Source organism: Rhinichthys klamathensis, unplaced genomic scaffold, assembly GCF_029890125.1.
Source record: "Rhinichthys klamathensis goyatoka isolate OS25496 unplaced genomic scaffold, OSU_Roscu_1.1 h1tg000748l_1, whole genome shotgun sequence".
NCBI classification, from domain to species: domain Eukaryota; kingdom Metazoa; phylum Chordata; class Actinopteri; order Cypriniformes; family Leuciscidae; genus Rhinichthys; species Rhinichthys klamathensis.
The window spans coordinates 502,116-528,016 of NW_026607157.1; the positions used below are offsets into that span (position 1 = coordinate 502,116).

The window sequence follows — 25,901 nt, forward strand, 5'->3', positions numbered from 1 at the left end:
ACTCTTTACGTCTGCGGCTCTGTGTTCAATCTCAGTGGCTCTGACCATAGATAGCAGAGTGCACAGAGTTGCCGAACTACTGGGTGGTGCAGGGTAGGGCAAGGCAGGAACTGAACGTACCTCTTTATTTGGCCTGCCTAAAAATACCTCCAGAGGCTGAGCTGAAAGCCTGGAGGTGAGGGCAGATGGCATGAGGGATTTAGGGTGTGCTGACGGAAGGACAGGGTGGGGAATGAATTATATTAGCAGATGTTTTTTTTTTTGAGGACAGGGAGAAAAGAATACAAGGTAAGAAGGTGTCCGAGTGACAGAAGAAGATACGCAATTCTCATGTGAAAATTAACCCAAGTACAGGCCCCGCCCCCTCCAGATCAGAGCAAGCCAGCAGCACTTGAGGGGCTATTTTTTACCCTGCTTCACTAAATAAGGCCAGGCAGAGTAGGGGAGTGGGTGCAGGGCCAGGGGGGCTCCTCTTTGCCTTGACCCTTGGGGTATAAAAGCTTTGGAGCAGTGGGAGGCTCTTCCGACAGCCCCTCAGCACACTTCCCGTCTGTCCCGTTCGCATGTTCGGCATAAAATATGTTCGAAGTCAACTTTATGACGTTTAACAATTTCTTTAAGCTAACATTTGTCGTTTTCGGTGATGTGGACGTGTATCGGTGACGTAATTTTTGCCCTTAATGGCTGCTTTCTCTCATGTGAAAGGACAAGGACGTTTATTGGACAAAGTATGGACAGAATTGTCTGGCAGGATGGAATATACAGTAAGGGCAAACAAGAAAATGAGATGGTGGTCACGGGTGGCTCATATTTTTTTTTTTTTACTTCTGTTTAACAAACACTCTGATCTTTCGCTCTTTACTTCACATTGACTTCCTCCCTTTTCTGTCTCTCTCTCTCTCTCTCTCTCTGGCCGCCTGTCTCTCATTTAAAACTGTCAGCATACTGTCCATACATTCTCCTACTCCTGTTTCAGCCGGTATTGGGGCGTAGTTCTATACGTAGCTCTCTTTCTCTCTCAGGACAGGTGGGGAGGTGTTACTGAGATAAACGTAGGTCTTTTGGGCCATTTTATCCGACTCGGTCACTTTTGTCCGATATTTTGGTAATTCACTCCTTTTTTTGTGCCGTGAAGAGCCAAGAACACTCCAGTATTGATGGCAACCCTCTGCATTTCTTTTCATCCTCATCTCTTTCTCATCTGTCCACCCCTCCACCCCCTCTCTCTCTCTCTCTCTCTCTCTCTCTCTCTTTCCTCTCATCCTCAAATTCTCAAACGCTGAATCAGCTGCTTGGGAATGGACGCTCTCCCTGCCTCTTGGCTCCACACACAAGCTGCCTCTCCCTGGTGAGTATGTGTGTGTGTTTGTGAGTAAATATGATGCGTGTACACACGCACGCACGTACTGTAAGTGTGTTTCACCACGTTTCAGCCTGTCTGCGTCTCTGCATTTCTGTTGATGTATCGGCGCGTGCATGAGGATGAAAGGGGAACAATCATAGGCGGCATGTGCAGCCATCCGGCTCCTGTCAAAGTAGTTTCAGCAGTAGTGTTAGCATGCAAAGCTAGCAACTCCTTACTGCATCACGCAGAGAGCTGCGACCTTAGCAGATTTGTTCTTCATTTAATGACTTAAACTGAAATCTGAAAAATCTGAAATCTTTTTTTTGTTCATTTCTTTCTTGAAAAGACTTTTAAAAGTACACCGTAGCGCATCCACCACTGTTGGCCCCTGACATTGATATTTAGCCGTGTGGTGGTCCAGGGAGATGCTTACTTTTCTTTTTCTAATTTTACTTTGATGGCTCGAGGACAGGCATTAGCCCCTGGGCTGTCAGTCATGTTTAAATGTGGAGCGGACAGGAGCTGGGATGGATCAGGTGACATCAGGATGGCAGCAGCTGTTGCTTGTGAAGCTCTGGATGTTCAGTTAGACTCAGGAATGGTACACCTGCTTCTGTGTATGTGTGTTGATGCGAGCCTATTTCCTGGTAATGCTGCTATCTATGGCGTTGAGCTGCCGGGGCAGCGACTTGTATGAGGAGCAGGTCATGACTCTGTGTGTTGGTGTGGGGTCACAGGGGTCCATTTACAAAAACCACAGTCTGTCCTATAAGGAAGGGACAATGACAGAGGTGGTTGAAAACAGGAGTGGGTTTGATTTATGACGAGTACTTTTAGTTTAATTACTCAGAGGGTAGTGCTGATGCAGAAAGAAGAGCCGCCACGATTTACTTAGCTATTAGCCGTTAGCAACCGATGGCTGCCTCTGGCAAAGAGCTGTTAATGCACCCAGAGAGAAAATGAATTTCTAAACAAACTGTTTACTCAACTGTAATTGTCTAAGTGCATTACCGAGACTTTGTTACTTATTATGTTGTCCAATTTTGAAGTCACACTCTTTCTAAGTCTAAATAGAATTGAATTAATGAATTGTAAAACAAAATAAATTGCTACATTTTAATTGCATTAAAAATGGTTTATTCTCTTCTATTAATCAATTTTTTCACAACTGATTAACAGTCTAAAATGAAACTCAATGGAATGTTATTTGGATTGTGCCTAAAATATAAGAGCAAATGCTCTAATTAATTCAAATTTGGTGTAAATTAAATGAACTGATTTTAACTTAAATGAAACAAAAACAAAAGCTTCATCCTATTAAAGTCAAAGTCTTTTTAGTAGCCTAGTTTAAACCAAACTGAAATAAAAATGAACTACCTCAGTACAAACTGAACTGAATTATATGTATGCTCTTAAATGAAATAAAATTGAGTTCTCTTCACTAAATTATAATAGTCAAAGTGCATTAGAATGATTGATGCTTTTAACAGTGTAAATTGAATCAAAATAAACCGCACTGAACTGAATTATACGTAATGGATAAGAACAAATGCTCTAAATCATCTTGATGATGATTTGTTTAGTTGCTCCTATTAAAATAAGGGTATTGTCAACACTCTAAACTGGACTAAACATTTTAGTTCGAAAAGGCTCTCAGTCCAATGACTAAACAAATGTACTGTCAGTGCTCAAGCAGCATATAGTGTTCACATTGAGGCGCATAACAGACAGTGTTGGATTGTGGGACATGTGGAGTGTGATGGGAGAGGCTTCTCTGATCACATGCATAAATATGTCCTGCTCTGTATGCGCGCTATGACTCGCAGTGCGTCTTTGAATTCTCATCTACAGCGCACGCAGCATGTAGGCTAGTGTGTTTAAGATAGCATCAGATCACTCACCCACAATCTTTCTTGCTTTTTTATTGTAACTATTCATATTTATTCACTTTTGCTCATCAATGATCAAAAGTAATTAACGCTTGTTTCAGAAAACATTCAGCCGCATGGTGTTAAAAACCATAGGGTGGCATTGGATCACAGACATTGTCTGTTCCTCCTCTGACTGCCCTCTGCTGTAATTATCAATCACATATCATTCACACCATCTCTCTCTCTTGCTCTCACACACACGCACGCTCACTGAGTACAACTGCGGCCATCATATATTCTTAGAGTCTCACTCTTTTCCTCATAGTTATCTTTTTTTTATACACAGGATGGACTGGTAAAACCCTTTTCCTCTTAAATACTCTATCACACACAGGCATATGCAAACTAACCCTCTGCAGATTTGCTTAACACTCCTGAGAAGGGCTTCATTAGTGGAGTGACATCAGCGACGGTCTAATTCATTAAACGGGAGAGTCAGCTGAGCCGCATTTGCGTATAAATTGGTATTGATCAGAGTAGGATGGAGAGCAAAGGGGGTTTTCAGGTGAAAGATGCTTGCCCAACACACACACACACACATACATATTTCCCTGGACATGCCATAGACTTCTATTGTTTTATATAAAACTAAAAGACAATTGCTACAAACTAACCTTAAAAAAAATTAAAACTACACTTGTGAATGTATTAAGTAGTGAAGTTCTGAAATTAAAAAAAGTCATATGTGAATCATTTTTATATGAAATATCCCCAGATTTAGTTTACTTCTAGGGACAAATTTCTCCCTAAACTGTGTAAAACCATATACACAGTCTTTATAGAATATAGAATAGTTTTGATCCATTTATTACCTGTTAATCACCTTTTGAGTATAACCCCTGAAAATGAAATGTTCAACTTAAACTGTCGTAAATCTTCAATGCTTTCACAGACTAAAGTTTGGTCTCTTTTTAAAGAAGACACTTGGCAGATTATTGCTGAAGTGAAAATGTTTAAAAAGGTGAAAGATACATTACAATAAATTTTATATGAAATATATATTTTCCAAAACACGTTCTACTCTAAAATTGTGAGAAAAACAAAGCCATAATTCTAAACAAGTTGTGTTCCAAATTTAAAGGTTGACATCTCAAAAAAAATAAGCTTTCAGCAAGATTTGGTTTGGGCGCAGTACCTAACATTTCCACTAGATGAAATTTGCTTACCATTTTTTTTTTTAATGTTTACATAGCAAGTGCCAAAATTTTACCAAGTTTTGAACCCTTCCGATGCAGTAAAAATTACTTAAAAAATCTAAACAAAATTTTAAGGTAAAAAAAAATGACCGAACAGAACCAGCGGGTTAAGACATTTCTATTTATATAGAACCTTTTTGGCACAAAGGGTTCTTTAAAATTGAGTCTTTTTCTAGAGTTCTTCTGTTTGTGCATAAAGCTTAGTTCACTTCTGGAGACAATTGTGTTCCTAGCTACATGAATGAGGATACATCTACTGTTTAATTCATAAAGTAAATTCATAAAACTAATTATGATAATAACCACCCATAACCATATCCCTAAAAATGTTCTTGAATTTGCAATTACCTTAAGGTGTAATACATATCCTTTAGGAGTAGATATAGCGCAAACATTTTTTCCGTCAAAAGGCTACACCAGGTGTTGACGATTTTTGCACATTTATTTTAGTGTACATTGTTCCGCACATTTTTTACAACACACCAATCTAAATTGAAATTACTTAAGCAATACAATGGTATATAAATTTGCCATGCCAATAAAGCACTTTAAACTAAAAGTGAATGGAGAGAGACAGTGTAAGAGTAAGAGACATGGTGAATGCTTGCATGTGTCAGGGGTCAGGAAGAGAGAGAGAGGGGATGGGTAAAGGTAGAGTGAATTAGGAGGAGGAGGAGTGTACTGGCTCTATAAGCTGTGCATTATGGATGATGAGAGAAAGAGCAGGACAGGAGAAATGTAGAGAGGGCAGGTCAGGCACATTTATTCCCCATTCATTTGCAGACATCAGAAGATCAGGGTACACAGCAGTCCTCCGCAAGACAAACTTTCTCACTACACGCATCTGTGTGTGTGAGTGAGAGAGAGAGAGAGAGAGAGAGAGAGAGAGAGGGGGGGCAGAGAGGGGGGGGGTGGGGGGGCAGAAAGAGTGTGAGATAGAATGAGTGAATGTGAGGTAGAGAGAAATAGACTCAGATAGCAGAACAGAGAGAGAGAGACTGCAGAGGCAGCACCTGGGACACTGAGAGAGGAAAAGCTAGAGCACTTCTTCCTGTTTGCCCTTTATTGTTTTATTCCTCCTTGTGGTGCATTGGCCCATCTGAAGCTGGGGGAATCTACCTGACAGCTACCCACTAGGTAAGAACCAAATCTCTCTCTATCCTTCTCTCTCTCTTTCTCTCCTATCGCTGCAGCTGTACCTCTCAGGCTGACAGTCAAGGTGAATCGTGTTTGGCTGCGCTCTGCGTAGACTAAGTGAAAAACTGCTCTTCCAGTAAAACTAGCACATGCTGCCTGGTGTGGGTGTGTGTACAGCAATGCAGTTTTTGCAGGATGAAGAGGACAGAAGAAAAATTGTCTGAATCTATTAAAAGGAAGTGTAAACGCATTTTCTGGAGTGTCAAAACGGAGAGAGCTCCTCCTGATGTTATTTTTATGGACTTCAGCTGGCTTAATGAAGTGAAATGATGTGTAAAAGCCCTCAACGTTAGTGACCTGACCTGTAAAGTCACAGGACCATGCAATTTCCGGGATATAATTGGCAAAAAAAGACAAACGAAAAAAGACCGCTGGTGTGGCACAAAATGAACTGTGCCGTCCTGTGACATTTTGTGCGCAAATTGGACGTAAAGTTTTAAAAGTACAAAGGACATTGGCGTGTGTGTATATGTGTGCTGTAGGACTGCGTTTATTTAGTAAAAGAGTAATTAATGTTCATTACCTCTGTGGTTTGGCCCTTAATATTTGTGGAATATTAGGGCTGAAAGATGTCCATTCTTCCATGTGCCCACATATCCTGCTTGGTAGACATACTTCTTTATATGCCCATATGAACAAGAGCAGCTATGGAATGTAAAGAAGTATGTATCCCAGGTGAGGGAAAAAACGGGGCTGAGGAACACACATACACGTTCTTAAGCAATTACTGAATATCTATAAGGACAAGTGTTTTTTCAATAGGTTTGAATGGTACATTTGTTGTGTGAATAGCGTAGGTGTGTTTAAGCACGGATGTAAAATGAAGATTTAAATTTGTATTATATGCAGCCATAAAAGACTATTCCTGGCCTGATAGTGACCATGTTACTGTTAAATTGGCTATTAACTAATGATGCACCGGATGATGTGATGCAGAATCGCAAAAACGCTTGGGTTTCTATGGAGTAATCAAACTGGTCGCCTCATGTCGAAAACACACAGACAGCAGTTCAGATGGTGCAGTGAACAAATGCTTACTAATGAATAAAATCAGGGAGGAAGAGAGAGAGAGAGAGAGAGAGAGAGAGAGAGATTTCACATAGCATCAGAGTGATACTTATGAAGTCACTGGGAAATTATGACAAAGTCCAGTTGCTTTGAATGTTGAACATTTACGTCTGTGGTGTCCTGCTGAACTTGATCGTCCCAGTTTTGACACAACTGGTTATGATGACCTCTCCTCTTCACTGGGAACAGATTGGCCAATGGAGTCATAGTCTAGTTAGCCATCTTAGTTAGCTGGAAAGGATATTCACAAGTTTCATATTGTTTCTACAGGAGACGTGATGTTACGCTACAACATTTTTTTTTAAATAACCACCCGTAACCTTAATACGCATCTGAGTAAATGCTGCAAAGCAAAAACTGTGTGATTGAAATCTGGTAATAAAGAATTGTGGTGTATTTTTTGTTTTTGGTATCTTTTAAAAACGTATATTTACAGAACTATTTGGGGGGAAAAATTTGGTTTACGCAGAAAAATTGCTTTAAATTGGTACAATAACTAATACATAATGATTTTATAATATGTATAATATATTTTATACAATAACAAACTAAATGTTTTTGATATAAAAAGTAAAAAAGAAACATTAAAAGTAAATACACATTATATATAAATATATATATATGTATAATTAAAATATATTTTCAATGTTATATATATTAAATAAAAAAATATATAAAATATATAAAAAATGTATCAAGTATTAAATAATATTTTTATAAAATACATACAAATATATATAATTATTTTTGTATATTTTTCTAAAGCCTTAATTTGGAGTTAAACTCAATCCAATAATGATTATTTTATAAAATAAACTAAATCTTTATGATTTTACCAATAAAATATAAAAGTAAAAAATATATTTATGTGATGTTCACATTAATCTATATTTTATTATAGAATAAAGTATATTATACTAATATATATATATATACACACTATTATTTTGCTTTGTTATATATATAAAATCATAAAGCAACATGGACATCATCTGAGAAGGTTACACAGGCACCTTCACTTCACAGGCACAATTTTGTCCTCTTAGCTTCTGGCAGTCTTGACGCTTCATTAATAAATGTATATGTTTTATCTCCACAGAGTCTCTGTACTCACAGAGGGACTAAGTACATAGATGAACTTTTGGATAGACAGGCCCAGCTGTCCCGCTTTTGTGTGTCAGCACTGCTGGGGAATATTCTCTCAGCCTTTAGCAGCAGGGCAGTGTAGAGTCTTGATGTCTGTGGACTGTGTTACGGGAAGCTGTGTGATGGTCAGAACCCGATAAAGCACGTCCACTGAGACCAACAATCCCATCAGAGGATGCACTGGCTACACCAATACCCAGCTAAGCAGTGCCTGACTTGATCTGATGAGTCTGTATGTGTGTGGATTAGAGTTTAGGAATGATTTGAAAAAGAGATGTTGAAGATTGTGTCTAAAAAAAAGTAGGCAGGACATCTATAAAAAAAAGTTATAACGGTCGCTATGCATTAGTTGTTTAAGGCCTTCGGTGGGTTAGGAGAAAGTTAAGCGAGACATTACAAATCAGAAAGAATGGTCAAAGGAAGAAGCGAATGAAAGTGGGATAAGCCTCCCATGGGACGACTGGAGAGAGAGAACGAATGGACGATATGGAAAATCATGGGATAGACAGAAGATAGGTCAGGCTGTGAAGTGTGTGAATGTGAAATAGCATGTATGAGAGAAAGAGAAAGAGAGAGGCTGGATTGATGATGGCGGTGTTCCCGGCAGACGGGCTGTGGAGCTGCTGGACGGCGGGATGGAGGGGGCTGGGAGGTGTATTGTTCTGTCACTTTTCCTGTGTCAGCAGGTGGAAGCATTCATCAGGACATTAAATATGCAACAATGCTGACTGAGCCAGTGAGCTGAGACAGTCAAAGCCCAGCACTGAGGGGACTGTAGGGGCCAAGGGGCCCACTAGAATCCCCACACACTTACTAACCCCAGCTTAAATACAGGACAAATCCAGCCCACCATCCAAACTAGGTTTTCAACAAGCTATTTGTCTGTGACACAATCTCAGCCAAAGATATTTGAGGTTTACTGTACAGTTATGAAGGGTGTGATTTGGGGCCGATGAGTTATAGGAGCATCCAGCACGACACTAGGGCTGTGAATCTGCACAAAAGTCACAGTATTGTGATACAGAGGCCACGATATGATATAGTTCACGATACAGCAGGTCTGCACTAAATGTAATCTCAGTAGAATTTAGTATAACAGCTGTTTATTAAACACTGCATCCTATATAGGGCCATTGCTAACTATAGGCAGAGCAGGCAGTGTCCCTCTGCATTATGAAGGGCGTCTGTAACACTGCACAATATAGGCAATGGCATAGGTTTCGTGTTAACATTGGGCACTCCCCACCAGGTACATATTGTGATCGTTTTCTTCTGGTTTTTTAAGCACATCAATGATATAGATAATAATGTATTTCACTTTTCTGTGATTAATATCAACCTGGAGATCGCTAAACTGCAAGCTTACTGGTGTGTTGCCAGGTTGAGAAAAAATAAGTAAAACACTTTGCAGATATTTTCGTATTGCGCAAGTGTGACGCTCTGATTGGGGAATTACATCTCTTGATATCAGGCAACCCCAGTTATGTTCCTCTGCGGAACAGATTAAACCTTGTTCTAGCCTATGAATTATAATCTATTAATTAATTTCAGCACATTTCCACTTCATTTTAAACGTTGTTCTTGTATTCAAATTAAGCATGGTCCACTGCTGCGCGCGTGCTGCGGAATCGATACAGAAGCAGCTGTATCAATACTCATATCGACTAGTAATCGCCGTATCATTGTATTGAACACAGCCCTACACGACACTGTAAAAAAAGAAAAAAAGAAAGCAAGTGAATGACAAAATGTCTGATCACTCATTGCATTGCAGAAACTTCAGAGGGATAGTTCACCCAATCGTTTCCCCACTCTCATGTTGCTCCAAACCTTCTGCTGAACACAAAAGAAGATATTTTGAAGAATGTCGGTAACCAAACAGTCCAAGGTAGCCATTGACTTCCATTGTATTGTTTTCCTACTATAGAAGTCAACGGTTGCCATCAACTGTCTGGTTACTGACATTCTTGAAAATATCTTCTTTTGTGTACAGATTTGGAACAACTTGAGGTTAACATTTTTGGGTGAACTAGGCTATCCTTTTTAGGATTTACAAATAAACGCATCACATACTGTCGACATTCTAGGCCATGACGTAGTGGAGGATATCCCAATAGTAAGGACATACATAATTCTCAAAGTAAAAAGCATATTTAGACCAGCTAATAAGTTATTAGGGGAGATATTAGTTTAATGTTTTAAATGGCTAATTTTGACACTTCAGTTTAAAAAGGAAGAGAGGACTGGAAATGATGGACCGAAGGCATAACAATTACCGGATAGGGTTTACTAATTTATATATATCATCATTTTTGTGGAAAGCTGGAGCACTGAAGACTGGAGTAATGGCTGCTGCAAATTCAGCTTTTCCGTCACAGGAACAAATCAAAACTTATTTCTATTTTAAATTATTTTAGAGCATGCTAACCATTAAGCCACAGACCCAAGCTAAAATACCTCAGAGATGTCAAATGAAATCAAGTCATTAAATATAAAGGGTTGTGTATAATGGTATCACAATTTATCCACAAGCAGTAATATATCCCATTAGAAAAACATTCACAAATTGGCTTGAGTGTAATGTGTGGTAAATCATATGTCCTGTAAACGGGTAATCGCACCATGTGATGAAATAATTACAGAGAATTAATCACTCGTCACGTGTGCCAAGCAGAGAAGCAATAATGGAGGAGATAAAAAGAAATATTTCCAGGGAGGATTTGGGATTTGTTCAATCATAAATCGGTGACTGATTTGTGAGATTATGAAAAATACGTTGGCTGATGGTGTCAGGTCGAGAGCAGTGATTAAGTGCAGTGCAGCCTGGGAGTGATGCGGGTGCGGGCAGATAAATCAAGCACAGTTTATCAAGGTGGGCAATAAGGAGGCAGGTTACAGAGCATAACATTATTAGTCTTCCTAACACAAGTGTACTGAAGGGTTGGGCTACTGACACACAATGAAAGGAAACCATTGCACAGGATGTGACGCTTTTGTGAATTTAATACAGCAGCATATAGACAGCATTTCTGATGGACACTGAGTGTTGGGGTGTACTGGGACAGGACCATCACAACCCAGAGCATATAATCCCTGACTATATATATATATGCATATGATATGCAAATAACGCTCACATATCACATACAGTAGTGGCCAAAAGTAATGTCCGGCGTAGGAAAATTGCTATCTTCCCCCCTTACACAAATATTATAACACGTTTTGTAAGCGTATTGCATAGTTGTGCTTTGAGTCAATTCTTTTATTTGTGATAAAGCAATGAAACATGCCAGACATCATTTTTGCCCAAGCTGCCGTACAAAGAAATTATGAACATGCAAAAACAAGAGAAAACCAATTAAATGAATAACTGATGATTATGTTGTAGTCAATGCAATGTATGCTTTTATCCTGTGAGCTTTTTGTTTTTATATGTTTTTTTTTTTTGCATAATAGGAACAAAATCTGTAGCAATAGTTTGCCTTTTTCTCCCAGTCTTTTGTACTTCCCTCATATTTAAAAAAAAAAAAAAGCATTTGGTTTTTCGATGGTTTAATCGAACTTGTAGGATCATTAAAAACAAATATCCAAATCACATTTGACCATTATACTGTTATGTATGCACTATGCATACAGTATAATTTCACACTGCTTTATATTATATGTAGCGTATACAGTAAACTATCTATACTACTGTTCAAAAGTTTGGGGTCGGTAAGATTTTTGGTAACACTTTACTTAAAGCCTTTAAGTATAATGCATTATAAAGCTATTCATAATGTACTATGTCTTTCCATAAATTAACGTAACTAAAGTTAAAATGCCTTTTAATATTTGCAGATTCCTTGTTACATCTGAAATTGGTTGCTTGTAATTGTTTTAATGCATTATACTTTCTGAAGGTGTAACAATGAATAGACAAGTGTTATGTATTATAACTGTGGTTACAATTAATCATGAGACTATAACAATGCATTGTAAAAGGTTTTAAGTTTTTGAAAGTCATGCTCAAAGAGACTTCATTTATTTGAATTAATTGAATAATTATTATTTGACTGATAATAAAATTAATTGACCCCAAACAACTTCTTTTTTTTGTTTTACATTGAAAAGGCAACAGTATTAAGTTGCACAGTGAATAACGTTAAATCAGTCCATAATTAGGTGGTCGAAAGATAAAATATTTACAATGAGAAAATGGAAACCCATAAACTTTCAGGCTGGCTTTAATTGCATTTGTTTTATGATTTAACTGACTTAATTAACTTGACCTATAACATACATTTTTAAACGACATTCATCCCCAACCATGTCCGTCCTGTAGTAGGTGAAGAAACTCTGCAGGCTTAAATAGGCGGCCTAATGATGGTGGAAATTTTATTCCCAGTCCATCCATCCCTGTTCGGGTGCGTGTTGATAATTTATGAAGTTATGAAGAGCAAATAAATCTGTGCTCTTTAATCTCACTTAATTTATCAATGCTTATTTTGGAAAAAAATTAAACTGTACAGCAATTTACATTTTAAAGTGAGAGAGTGTGTTGACACTTTAAAGAGCATTTTTTGGTCTGTAAATCAGCAGCATTAGGTATTCTGAGAGGTGGAGCTGGGGACAAAAGTCTTGTCTCAGGAGAGCGTGGCAGAATGAGATCAGTGTTTGATCCAAATCTTCAGTCCCTTTAGCCAACCTCCATGTCCTTAACTACCACTGGGGGCTCATCAAGCTGTCAATCAAGCGGTGTGTGTCAGTGTGTCAATGTCCTCTGTTTGAAAACCTAGTAAGCTTCCTCCCTGCCTAGTGAAGCAGCATCCTGACTGGAACAGAACCTTGTGGGTGACTGATTTTGAGTACTCGATGTAAACAGAAACCTCATCATACGAAGTAGTGCTTCACACCTAAAACACATAGGAAACTCCTCAACTTGATTTCAGTACACTACTGTGTAAAGTGACATGAGGCGATGATGCTAAACACTAATATCGTACATTTACACTACAGTTCAAAAGTTTGGTCAGTAAGATTTTTTTAAAGAAATTAGTTCATTAGCAAGAATGGATTAAATGTATCAAAAGTGACAGTAAAGGTATTTAAAATTTTACAAACGATTTCTATTTCAAGTAAATGCTGTTCTTTCAATCTTATAACTTTGAAAAAAGAAATGTATCACTGTTTCCACAAAAATATTTTCAACGTTGAAATGAATAAGAAATGTTTCTTGAGCACCAAATCAGCATATTAGAATGATTTCGGAAGGATCATGTGACACTGAAGACAATTCAGCTTTGCCATCACAGGAATAAAATACATTTTAAAATATATTCAAATAGAAAACTTTTGTAAATTGCAAACTTTACTATACTTTAAAATTGCAATAGTATTTCTTAATATTACAGTTTTTACAGTATTTTGGATCAAATAAATGCAGCCTTGGTGAGCATAAGATGCTTCTTTTAAGAACACTAAAAGAAATCTTACAGATCCCAAACATTTAAATGATACAGTCACAAAATTAGGGTAAATTGGGCCTTTTTCAGTACTTTTCAGTATTGAAATAAATATAAATAATTTAATATGAAAATTAAATGATGCACCCTTATTTTATCCTTAAAATGCAGCCTACAGAGGCAGCTCATAACATTTTTAAAAACCAGGTGAGCAGTGACAGGGTCTCAGTAAAAAATGTAAAACTATATAACCAATTATGAAGGACATTATTCAGCTGCAACTGACTATAAATGAAGAAAAGTTTGAATAAACCTAGAGAATAAAATCAAGCTTTGAAATGTTTTTCACATGCCTTTGCCCTGCGTCAGCAGAGCGCTGCGCCTCCATGAACCGGAACAATTCCTTTGCGGCACACACACCTCGCTTCAGTGCCACTCATACGAAACACTCTCGAACCGAGGATCAATGCGTTGGTAATTTGTTTCAATCAATTAAAGCGACATCTGCAAGCATTTAAATCCCAATAACAGTCAGCCTTATCTAAAACATGCTCCCACTGCAGAAAAACAGAGAGAAGGAAACAGAAAGACATGAAAGACATGCTGTAATGTCCTGCGAATATAATTATAGCATATAACAGTATAGCTGTGTATCACAGATGGACGTATTATTATAGGCTGTAATTTTTCTTTTAGCTGAGCTGAAGGAATTTTCTCAGTAGGAAGTTTGCCGTATGACATCATAATTACATTCTCCCCATCACACGAGAGTTGTTGGAAGAGCTCAACATTTCCAAACACCAGCAAAATCACCCAGAGATGAGCGTGCGGTTGTTTTCTTCCAAGTGCAGTTACGTCCAACTCTCCCAAAACGGCCCGAAAGCAAATGGATGTTCTTCCCAAAAATTTGCATGTTGGATAATTAAAATTCACTGGAGCTGTAAACCAGGAGGAAGTAATTAAAAGAACAAGGGCGCTTCGACGCAAAGCTTCATATTCCATCAGCGACGAGGAAAACATTCATTCCTATACTTTCTCTCTTTCTCTTTCCATTCTGATATGAAATGGGAGTTGTTCACTGCTGCAGACTGCATGCAGCATTGTGGCTCACGCTCAGCTCGAGGCATCTTCTTAATTGAAATAAGATCATATTAACGGCAAATTTATTACAAACACTAACTACACTGCTACTACATGGTAATAATAACTATGTAATTGGCATATTAATGTCAGAAAGCACCCTGAACACTGTAGTATCTGAGAGTGGTGGGTGTGTGTGAGAATGATAAAAACTCCTGCAGTGGCCTATCTTTCCTCTCCCAGGACACCCCGCTCCGGCAGAGTCAAATTCACTACCTGAGAGTCCAACGCGCATTCAGCAATACTGGCCGCCATAAAAAACACATTCTGTACTTTTCTTACTACTAGCAGGGACAGAGGAAATATCTGAATAAAAAGTTCAGTAAACATAATGTGATAAAAACTAAAATCATGTGTGGAATAAAAAAGTATATGAACATTTGTAAACTCAAAGGAGACTAGGGACAACTGTATTTTTTTCCCCCTACATTAATGTTAACCCACTCCATCTCAAATAATTAAAATATAATCTCAACATTAAAATATAATTATCTATTCAATTATTAATATTAATAGTTTACACCTTCATTACAATTACTATTTGTTTAAAGCAAAAGTCATCTGAATATATATTTATACTGTATATAAATAGTCCAAAATACTTTTTTAAACAAACTGTATGGTGTTTTACTTTTAACCAACAACTAGGGCTGCAACTAACAATTATTTTGATAATGGATTAATCTGTCGATAATTTCTTCGATTGGTCAATTAATTAGATGAAACTGTTTATTTTGTATTTATATTTTAAAACATTTATATTTTTTAATTCAAAAATGTATTACACTTAATCCTTAATCCAAAGAAATCCTCTAAACAATGTGTACTATATAAAGGCTATGAAAACACATATAGTGAATGTATCTATCTATGTAGGCTATGCTACACATTGTGTGCAAAAAAGGGTTAAAAACTACATTCTAAAACAAAAAACAACTGATTGCTTAGCATTTTTTAAACAGACGTTAAAATGACTAACTTGATTAACTAGTACGAGGTGAGGAACACACACATTCACTCATCTGAAATAGTAATTAGATGACATTAATATTCCCTTTACTGATACTGCTCTAATAAATCTGATTATTTTTGTCACATGTAGAATTTTAAACCCACACTTAATATTTAACAAAAAATATTTCCGCACATTCAGCACGGGCTGAAGCTCAGTTATTGAAGTCTGTGGAGTTTAACGAGACTCGCTTGTAAGAATATGCACAATGGATATACTCGTGGGACTTTCTAAAATGTACAGGTAAGGATATAACCGTAAAGTTTTACACTGAGGAAAACACGTCTCAAAGGCATTAAACAGCACATGCATCTGTCAAAACACGACAGTGCTTGCCACAGTGAACGCTTATGCTTAAGCAACTATGCTTGTATAACCACAATAAATTAATATTCATACTAGATTTCAAATATAAAAGTATAACGTCAAATGTTTGTTTCGGGCATTTTGATGACAGTGATGCATGCCAGAAATTAAGTTTTAAAAAATGAACAATTACTCCAGTAACTGCTATGTTGTGCAAATCTATGGTCACCATGGTAAATGTGTTCAAGTCTAGTAGTGGGTAACTGGTGCAGAATGGAAGTTTAAGCACAGGTGAGCAGACAGTCCTCGCATATATAAGGAGCATTCGTGATCACACAGCCCTTTAAGTGAACATATATTTCAGAGGCGCAGCGTCAGGAAGAACCTAGTTAACATTCCAGCATCGCCGCACAGGGTGTTAGCCAAGTGCTGAGAACATTACTGAAAGAGAGAGAGAAATGAGGAGATTGAGTGATAGAATTCAGGGTAATAAGGAAGGACATTGGGGAAAGAAGGGTAAGATGATTGTGAAGAAGTTTCAGTATGAAGAGACCTCAAAAGAGTTCTCTGTGCTGATCTGTGTATTCATCATTTCCATTGCAGAGTTTCACCGTCTGCTGCTGTGACATCACACAGACCTCATTGCATTTGCAATAGAGCTGAAAATAGAGCCATGACAATAACAAGACCCTGTGTTTGAATTAACATACAGTAGAAATTATTCTCAATATAAATGGAAGGTTAAAAATATAAATCAGCATGCCTCTCACTGAGAAACAGCAACAATGATATGAACTTTGTACAAACTTGCAGAATTACATTTTTTTTTTATCATTTCTCTATTTAACTTTTTACTCACACTGTTATGCTGATAATAAAGAAAATAAACAAGTACATAGAGAGAGAGAGAGAGATAATACACTGTATACATTTGTCACTACTTTGATTTCATTTCATTTAAGGCAGCAATTATACTCATGTTTTCAAATGTACTTTATAGTGCATGAGCAGAATACATTTACAGCACATGCTTCTATGTGACTTCAGACAGCACACGTTCAGAGACTCTCACAACATATGACCTCAGCTCTGAGTGTGTGTTTAAACTTACAGCCGAGCTTAGCCCTCATCCCTTCACTAGGCAGGCACACACACACAACCCTTCCACCGGCCCCTCGCCCCATTCTCTCGGGTCATTGTTTCAGGTGGACACACGTTTAAACAGTCTCTGTAACACCAGGTTTTTCTCTTTGAACACAGAGGGAGGAGGGGGACACAGCTGGGCTACAGTACAAATCGTTTCAGTCAGATCACTTTTCCACTTCAGTTACTCTCCATTTGTTTTCTTCACTTTTTATTATTCTGTCCTTCACTGGTGGACTTTTATTGTGAGTAAGTGTGTGAATCTAAAGCTCTAGTACTGTTTTCACAAATGCCTGTAAGTTGTGTTTGTATAAGTAGCTACTAATGAAGAGGTGTACAGATAAAGAAGCAAGGAGAGTTAGAGATGCAATGAAACGGCCTGATATTTGACATACACTACTGTTTAAGGGTTTGCCGTTTTCTTTGAGAAGCAAATCAGCACATTTGAATGATTTCTGAAGGATCATACGAGTTCTTCTAAAAGTATTTTTTTTTTAAATGTTGCAAACGGTGGTGTATCTATTCAAACAGAGACTTGATGTGGGACACACTTTAAAATAGCTTGTAGCTATAAGTTAGTTTTTAGCTTTTAGGCATCATTTACTAGTTGGTTGCAGGTAGTTAGGACTCTTATTTTACAAAGTATTTGATTGGACAAAAATATGTCTTGTGCAGGACGAGTCATCAATATTTTAGTTTTCCTAAAAATACTAATTTAAACATGGATATAACACTCTTGGACTAAAAGCCACAAACATTGCATGGGCTCTTTAAGGAGAGTGGAAGGTGAGAGAGAAAGAGCAAAAACGAGAAGGAAGTGGGAAAGCACATTTCTGAAAATTACAGTATCAGATTACTGAATTGTATTAAGTACTACGCATATATGTGTGTTGTAAGAATACAATCCAGACATACTACATCCGCTTGTCATGTGTCCATATGTCATGTGACCTATAACATCCACTGTATCAGTTTTCCATGCCATACATAAGAAGTGTACAATCCTGGTCTTGGAGGACCAATGTCCTGCAGAGTTTTACAACCTGTGCAAACACACCTTGTTTAGCTGCTTTAGGTGTCCTTAATTAGGGTTGAAGCAAAACTCTGCAGAATAATGACCCTCCAGGAGCAGGATTGAACAACCCCTGCTATTTATGAATATGACAATGACTCTCCCATGGCTTCATAGTTTGGGTATTAGGACATAATACTTATTCGACATAATACAGTGTTTTAACTGAACTTTTATCATATTATTCTATGGTGCATCTTGATCAGTGTTCTTTTAGTATTATTTATATACTATTATAGTGTTTATTAATATTTTGAATAAGCTTTTATTATTATTTTTTCATAGTATTTATTCATATTTTGAATAAGCTTTTATTATTATATTTCAGTTCTCATTTTAATTTAAGTTTTAATAATTTTATTATGTGCTTTTTTTGTCATTCATTTTACCCGTTTTTGTTTCTATTTAGATTTCATTTATTTTTATTTTAGTTTTTGTTTTACTAATTTTAATATTTAAACTTATTTCAGTTAGTTGCAAATCAAACGTTTTTGCCCAAACGTCAAAAGTATTTTATTTTAATTACCGAAAAAAAATTGTTCTCGTTTTAGTTAACAATAACAACAGTAATCTCAGTGACATCATAAATACTTGATAGCAAAGAACATTTTCTGTTGATTATTCTCAAATCATTTTCTGTTTAATTTGACTCTTGAGTCAGACCTCCAAGATATATTAGGACATGAGAAACGCCATCAGTACCTGTGGGTGTACAGAGGCCTTCAGTGTGTTGGAGACCTCTCAAAAACAGCATGTGAACTTGCTTTAGCAGCCACTTCTCCTCCAGCAGATTTTAAAGCTGCTCCATTCCACATATCTCTTGGTGGACAGACAATGTGATAAAAGAGAGAGAGAGAGAGCAGAAATAACAGTGCTGCAAATTAGAGTGGATAAGAACTTCAACGCAACCACAATTTAGATGCTGCAATTAGATGAAAATGTTACACCCCGGAGTAGAAGCCTCCATTAAACCAGATTACAGTGGCCCAAAGGCAATAAGAATTTTAGACCCCCTACAGTAACAGAGGAGCAAATGCTCTATATGATTCCCACTGATCCAACATCTGCAGAGAGAGAAGCACAAGTAAAAAGGGATTAAAACAAAAAAAAACTAAATTGCTATTGATTTCCTTAAAAGGTGTTCCCCTTAGATTACAGGTTAAGAAATAAAACCGCTTTGGGGATTACATCATTCTGAAATTAAATCAAAGATCTGCAAAACAAAGATGCCAGTAATCTCAGAGTAACCAAAACAGGATAAAAAGATGTTTAATTAAATTAAACTGTCGGAGCATATTGAGCTGTGGTGCTCTTATGTGGACAGGTTTTAATCCTTCTAATTCTATTAATAATACAAAAAATAAAAAGCTAAGAATTGTTGGTACCCAGAACATTCTGATACTGTTATTGTCATTTAAAAAATAAAACCTAAAAGGAATATTTATAGAACGTCGTTGTGAACTGGTGCATGTGCTCGGAAGTTGCACAGTGGGGCTTTTTGACAGGAACACCAATCTTCCTATCATTTGCTGTCTCTGTTGTTATAAATGGCCCAACGGAAAAATATATAAACCGATGTGTGAATAAGGATCCTTTGTGATTTAGGCCCACAGCACACAACATACAACAAAATGCAGCTTCAAAACCAAAAACCAAGTTCAATGATCGGCGAATCAACCAAAATTCTGACACTTTGTTCCGACAAAGGAGGGTCAAAAAGCTGACTACTGTCTACTGTATTTGTAGCGGTCTTATGCATGGATCAGCCAATCAGGGCCAGAAATAATGCTGAGTAAGGGCCTACGCAAGTGCTCACGTCCGAATGCAGAGGAAAGGAAAGAAGCCAGCTCTGCAAGCACACTGCAGCACGCTCAGCACCTCTTCCCACATCCTCTGCTCTATCTGAGGGCACCTCCAAAACTCTAGCCCCAGGCTTTTGCGCAAAGTCAGGCCCAAATCACCAGTGTTGGGGTCGCTAGTTGCGCTACAACAATTCATCTCTTTTTTGAGATTGGATGTATTGAGAAGGAAAAAACTATTTACAAACTACTAAAGGCCTTTCTAAAGTTCATAGCAAAACACACTGGTCAGTTCAATGTACAGCTGCAAAGTGAATTAACTCAGTTAGCAGGCCAGCTAATTAAAATGTCCACAGAGGCTCTGCTGTGGTTTCCACAGCGTGTGTATCCGCTGGGGTCAGGTCTGCTAAACAATCCTCAGCTGCTGGCTTTTAGGAGCACAGACTCACACAGGGTGGAAGGTGTACAGTGCAGTAAACTCTTTTCCCCTCTTTTTTGTTGTTTTCTATGTGTCCAGCAGTTTGGAATTTCTTCCGTAGCATCTGTTAAATAAAAGTGGCTGGTAGTGATGCAATGGTACAGGTGCTGCAGTCACATTTTAAAGTGTTAATCATTTATTCACCCTCATTTCATTCCAAACCTGTATGACATTTTTGGTAATCAATGGCATTAATGTAATCAAAACCTTTTGTGTTCTACAAAAGAAAGTCAAACAGGTTTGGAATGACATGAGGGTAAATGGATTAGACAATTTTCATCACTTTAACCTCTTGGTTTCTGTTTGGGAAGCGAAGGTCACTCATGTGGGCAACTAAGAACCCCTTTTATCCAACTATGGAGACAGAAAGAGAGAGAAAAGAGGAGGGAGAAAGGGGAAAGAGAGAAAAAGTCATAAAAACGTTCTCTTTCTTTTTGTCTTTCAAAAATCTGATTGGATAAAAACTATTCTGGGAAAAAACACATTGTGCCTGTAAGCGGCTGAGAGTATGGATTGGTATTAAAATCTGTGATGAAACATGTCTTGATTCAGCACCGTCTCTTTACTGTATATCCTTTCACTTTGTCCTCTACAGTATGTGTGCGCTGATCCACAGACAAAGCTGCAATGAACACAGTGGACATAAAGGACATTTACCGTTATACATATGAAGTATTATTGTTGGTATTTAGATGCTAATATTAGTAATTAGACTGAAATGAAAGGTTGTGTATTTATTATTACACACACACACACACACACACAAAAAGGAAGTTCAAGAAAACAATTCTGCAGTAATTCTGCAATGGGGTGATGTATTCGCTCTGCCCTGCCTTGTTCTACTTCCTGTTTTCTTGTCCTCCTCTTTTATCCTACACTGTGTCCCAACTAGGGATGAGGAGAACTTTTTTCCCCTTTCTCCACACTGAAAGCAAAAATCTTGTCAAATGGTTAGGGGACAGTGTTAGAATCCAAATGGTGTACACAACAGAAAGTGTTAAGTAATGGTTACACTTTACTTCAAAGGTCCACATTAGACATTTTACTAACTATAGCAAAAACTTGTCAACTACATGTCAACTAACTCTCATTGTATTAGTACATTGTAGTAGACTGTTAGGTTAAGGTTAGGGTTCATGTTAGTAGAATAAGTTGATATGTAGTTGCAAAGTTACTTATAGTCATAATGTCTGTTGGGGAGCATCAAAATAAAGTTTAAGCAGATATTAAGCAGACAGTCTACTAATACTCTAATGACAGTAAGTTGACATTAGAGTATTAGTAGTTGTTTTCTATGTGTTTTTGTGTTTACTAAGTAAAGTAACTTTTTTAATTCTAAGTATTGCACAAAACATGCATTTTATTGTGGGGAAATAATCTGTGCAGCCCTAGTTAGAGAAAAAACGTTTTGTGATATTGTGACCATCCTGACCATGCGTCACTTGTCCTCAAATATGAATTGCAGGAAAGTGGAGGAAGAGCGAATGGAGGGGGGGGATTAGTGCACTGGGTATGTGGGTTGCTCTGAGGTATACTGCAAAACTGAAGTGGATGCGGGAAAGATTGAACAAATAGCCTATCATAAAAAAATATAATGCCACTGTTTCCTTGAGCCAGATCAAACACACACTTACACTATGAATACATGCTTTTCTCTTCAGGCTGTCTAGGGAGAATGGCAGGCAGCTTCCCTAATGGCAAAATTATTAGCTCATGCTAATTTAAAGATCCAGGAAAGGAGCCTGAAGGACAAACATAAAGAACCGAACACAATGAGTCGGCCTAAACTGCAAAGAGCCGCCTTGTAAAAGCACAGACTTCAGACAGAATGAGAAAACAGACAGAGAGAGCTTAAAAGGCAACGAGGGAGAATGAGATATAAAAAAGACAAAGGAAGAGTGGAAAGTGAGGGGGGTAAATGGTTGTTAATTCTAGCTGTGTGTTGTCTTCTGGCTTCATTAACCATATCGACAGGCATGTGATGAATTCATTTTCACAAGATTGTCCGCAGCCATCATTTACACTGATTCCTCTGTCATCAGTGGTCACTCCTATTTTCCTCTATAACCTCTTTAATTCATTTCCTGCCCTTTCTCTATGAACAATGATGCATCCACCTCCATTCAACATTCGTACACCACCGTTATGTTGATCCTGACTGCATTAATTCTTGTTTGTGTGCGTTGTCTAACCTGATACAAGCTGTAATTGAGTCTCTAAAACAGAGGTGTCAACTTCATTCTAGGTTCTGGGTCGGATTGGACTAAAACGCCTTCACAACTGGCAGACTCGGACAGTGCATGGATAGTAAAGTCAGAAAGTCATTTAAAAATAAAGTCAGATCTTTTGTGTTTTTCTACTTTAGAAACATTCTCACATGATGCCATAACTTAAAAGATAAACATTTTAAAGTGCATTGCAAAGTTCAGAATCACTTCATGCTGCTTTAACAATATTGGAGAAAAACAAAAGGGAACAGACTGAAGATACTACTATCACTCACCAAAATAAATATTATTTGACTGTATATACAAGAGAGAGAGAGAGAAAGAGAGAGAGAGAGAGAGAGAGAGAGAGAGAGAGAGAGAGAGAGAGAGAGAGAGAGAGAGAGAGAGAGAGAGAGAGAGAGAGAGAGAGAGAGAGAGAGAGAGAGAGAGAGAGAGAGAGAGAGAGAGAGAGAAAGAAAATTTGTCAACTTATATTGACAAGAAAAAAAAAGTTTTCGGCTGAATAACTAGCTATCCAAATCCAAACACAAAATTAGCTATAAAAAAGATAGAAAAAGTTTCTACACCTACAGCATTAAATCAGTATTAGTGTACAGTGTTATTTTATATTATTTTATAGAATTTCTATTATATCTACTTAGATTCTTTTTTCTATTTTAAGTTTTCATTTTGATTTTAGTTTAGGTTTAGTCCAGTAATTTTATGTGTTTTTGTCATTTTAGTTTTTGTTTTTTATATATATTTCCATTTAGCTTGAATTGATTTTTATTACATTTTTAGGTTTAGTAATTGTAGTACTTCAACTTTATTTCAGTTAGTTACCAGGGCAACATTTCCAAATTTTGTTTTTAAAGTTAAATTTTTTCATCTAATATTTATATTTTATTTCAGCTTTATTTCAATGAACAAAAGCTAAACGTTTTAACAGAGACGTTAACTAAACTAACAGAGACATTTTTTTGCACCCCAGTTGTGGGCAACTCTGGGGGGAATGAACTACATTGCTCTGGGACAGCAGTGTCACCCATAGATTCAGTTTTAGCTGTAAAGTGCAAATTTGTGCATGTGCCCAAGTGCCAAATTCTGCACCAAAACACATACAGCTTTAAGACGGAGACATAAATTAAAGTTAATTTATCTTGCTGTAGCTATACTAAATACATGAATCACTCTAATAACCTAATTTAATTTGGGGGTTTTTTGTCCTCAAATTATCCCGCTGGACGTATTGGACGGAGGTGTCCAATATATCCAGTGGGATAACTTGAGGACAAAAAAGGCCTGCATATGTGTTTGCTCTACCATTGCTCTATGCTGTTTCTATGTGATGGAGTACAAATCTGTGTTGCTGCTTCTTGTAAACATTAAAGAAGTTGTGATTGACTTTAAAAGAGAAAAAACCCACCACTCAACTTTTCTGTTCTTCTTCTACAGGTTCTGTGGTGTCCTTCCCCGGTCCTGTTTGAGATTCTGGTCTTGCCCTAAAATGCTTTGCTAAAGCTGGTAAAATGGAACCAAATCAACTGTTTTATGGATTTGGTCCCCTTCAACCAGCTGTAGCTGTGCATTGATCACCCCGTAGAGCTGTGATGAAGAAAGAGAGGTGTTCAAAAGCACAACGTACAATAATTGCTCTGTGTGGATCTAAGTTACCAGTGCAGGACCGGCTGTTGAATGAATGTTCCTTTAAGCACTAATATCATGATTAAACACTCTTTGTCCTCTTAAAACCCAGGCGAGTATTATATATGTCATGTCATTTATTATTTATGAGCTATAATTGTTGATTATGTATTCAAGCAAGCCAAATCACTATCATTGGAAAGAGGGCTCTGGGCTCTTTATGGTCGCCCATTGATTTCTTGTCTCTCCGCTGAAAGAGTGAAGGCGTGGGGTGGAAGGATGCAGGGAACGGGGAGGGGGGGTGTGTCAAGCTGTTGAATAAGTAAAACAGTCGTTCCTTTTCTCTCCCTCTCTCTTTTCCTTCTACACTTGTCGTGATTCTTAATGCACATGGTTGATCAATAAAAGCTCATCCTGAAGTTCATAAACTGCTGAAGTGGTATTTGCTTTTTAAGTGAAACAGACTATTCAGCGGGAAATAATGTAGGGCGGGGGACGTGATTTTATCCATAGGGATTTGATTGGACTGAAATGCACAACACTACGATATTATTGGTTAGTATTATTTTTCTCTACTCACATAGTCAAAAAAAAAAAACTGCAGAAAAGTCTTTTCAGAGACGTAAAATTTAATTATTAACAGATTGCAATTAGATTCTATGGTGATAGTACTGTTTTTTTTTCCTTTAAAGGGTGAAATGCATATTTTTCATCAATGTTAAGATACCATCTTCATTATTTTAAATGTTGGCATGTGTAATATGTATTTTTGCTGATTTTTTTTTTTAAATTCCATATCAAATTTTACAAACAAACTCTCCTTTCTGCCGTCAATATATAGAATAAACACAACTGAAACCATGTGATCCAAACAGGCGTACAAATCACCATAGTATCATGGGCTGTAAGGTGAACAATCATAGCCTGTCAAAGACTGGAAGAGATCCCTTGATGGATGAGATATTTAAAATATTTCTTTATGGCATTATAAAAATAAGCCATTTAAGAATAACTATGTGTGCAATCAAAAACAAATACAAATACACCATGAATAAATTTATTTTAATAAAGAAAAATCTTACTAACTAGGGATGCACTGATTATGATTGTTCATGGCCGATTCTGATTCTGTAGCCATAAAGATCAGAATAGCTCTCTTTAACCTCAGCATGCAACCAGACACCACACTTACACGCACTCACAACCACAGCAACTCAGCCAAAATACTGTATAATATGATAAGGCTGCTCTGCAGAACATGGATTTATGTCGCAGGTGACATTGAAGAAGCCGGGAGTTCTGTGCCAAGCAACATAAAACAATAGCAGACATTTTAATATTGAGATTGAGAGGGAGGATAGGGTGGAACGGGACATGGCGGAGAAAAACAAAAACGTCAACATGGCAGACTGAAGAGTCCAGCCTCGTTACTCACACCGTATAGATGTTTGAACACATTCATCACCTGCATTACAGCACGGACCAGTGAACTACGGGAGCAAACGTGCACACATACACTTTTACTGTCCCTCTGTGGTCTCAGAATTTCTCCAACTCGCATATTCTCTATTTCATGACTGGTTGGGTAAAAACATAAATGTTTCATGCTCATAAATGAATATTCTGGGTTCAGTACAAGTTATGCTCAATCGACAGCATTTGTGGCATAATGTTAATTACTACAAAAAAGAACTTCAACTTCAACTTTTACTTGCAATGGCAGAGACTGGGGCCAAATCGTAAACCATGATTTTGAATCCAAAAAATGACTTA

At 37.4% G+C, this 25,901-nt stretch overlaps 2 long non-coding RNA genes across 4 annotated transcripts in view; one reads left to right on the forward strand and one right to left on the reverse strand.

Moving 5' to 3' along the window:
• The window catches only part of LOC130077493 (uncharacterized), a 94,948-nt gene that overhangs the window by 42,643 nt on the left and 26,404 nt on the right, over positions 1-25,901 (reverse strand). The gene's annotated exons all lie outside the window — the stretch shown is intronic.
• On the forward strand, positions 480-24,556 carry LOC130077492 (uncharacterized). 3 transcript variants are annotated; one of them, XR_008805773.1, is made up of 3 exons: positions 480-764; positions 1,023-1,348; positions 23,940-24,556. It is a non-coding gene; the product is annotated as an uncharacterized LOC130077492 (long non-coding RNA). The 3 variants fall into 3 exon arrangements; XR_008805774.1 differs by lacking the exon at positions 480-764 and having other exon boundaries at positions 848-1,105; positions 1,289-1,348; XR_008805772.1 differs by lacking the exon at positions 480-764 and having other exon boundaries at positions 848-1,348.